We start from the raw sequence: 1,492 nt of genomic DNA, 5'->3' as shown, positions 1-1,492 counted from the left end.
GTCTTTCACTAAGATATGCTGAGAGTGTTCTTCCTTTTTGGTTGTATATCTCTAAGTCTTTGCCCATTTCATCATAATAGTATACTTTGTCTTCTCAAGCTGCCCTTTGAAATGTTCTCTTCAGCTATTTGTCTTCACGATTTCTTCCATGTGCCTGAATTACTACAATTAAGAGAAAGTTTCAGAGTCAATTTTGACATCCATTTTCTTTCTTTCTTTCCTATCTTTCTAATTACCTTTGGCTTTCTTCATGAATGATCTCGATGTCCTCCCAAAGCTCACTGGGCTTCTGTCATTAGTGTTCAATGCATCAAATCTGTTCTTGAGTTGTTCTCAGAATTCATGTGGGAAAGGCTCAAGGTCATATTTTGGCTCCTGTGGACTCGTTTTAATATTCTGCAACTTTATTCTGAAATTACATATAAGCAATTGGCGATCTGTTCCACAATCAGCCCTTGGCCTTGTTTAACTGCTTCTTTTGAGATTTTCCATCATCTATTCCCATAGATGGAGTCAATTTGAGTCTTCTATCTGGAGTGTATTCAATATGGAGAAGTCTATGTGTAGCGTCACGGGTTTTGTTGTTAAAAAAAGCTATTTGTGATGAAGGAGTTGTTGATTTTGAAAAATTTTATCATATGATCTCCATGTTAACACCATGACCATATTTTCCAACAACTGTTTCTTCCTCTTTATTTCTAACTTTTGAATTCCAATCAACAATAATTATCAATTATAACAATAATCATCTTGATTGCATGTTTGGGTCCATTTCAGGCTGAATAAGTTGGTAAAAAAACTTCAGTTTCTTCAGCACTAGCTTTTGTGGTTGGTGGATACATGAGAAAAATAGTTGTATTGATTGGATTTTATTGAAGGTTGATAGATAAAATCCAATCACAGATAGCATTGTATTTCATCTTGACTGGTCCTTTTTGAGGATCAATGCAATGCCATTTTCTTTTTATTGTTTCATTCCAGCAGAGTCAACCATATGATTTTCTGATTCAAAATGGCCAATACCACTCCACTTCAACCCACTAACACCTAGGACACAGGTCATTATTCATCCCATCTCATTATTGACTGCGTCCAATATACCTAGATTCATACTTTGTACATTCCATGTTTTGATTATTAATTGATATAAATTTTAATTTTACATATCATGGTAGATATTTATTGAATGAATGAATCTTGGTAGGGCCTCCAAAACAAAGCTCACTGCCATGGAATTGATTCAAACTCAAGGTGATCCCGTGGAGCAGAATTTTGAGTGTGTAAATGTTTGCAGGAAACAGATGGCTTCAACTTTTTGCTCTGCAACAGCTATTGTGCTTTAACTGTCAACTCTGTGTTAGTAATATAGCACTTAACCCCAGAACTATTAGGACTCGGGTACAAGGCTTTAAGCTATAAATTAGAATTTATAAAGTTAATTTCAAGTGAAGGTGTTCAAAATATGTTAATCGCAATTAGGGCCATTAATGAG

Source organism: Echinops telfairi, unplaced genomic scaffold (assembly GCF_000313985.2).
Source record: "Echinops telfairi isolate 266 unplaced genomic scaffold, ASM31398v2 ScPeMD7_1;HRSCAF=3_0, whole genome shotgun sequence".
NCBI lineage: Eukaryota > Metazoa > Chordata > Mammalia > Afrosoricida > Tenrecidae > Echinops > Echinops telfairi.
The sequence above is the reverse complement of the archived record's forward strand: the minus strand, read 5'-3'. Positions refer to the sequence as shown.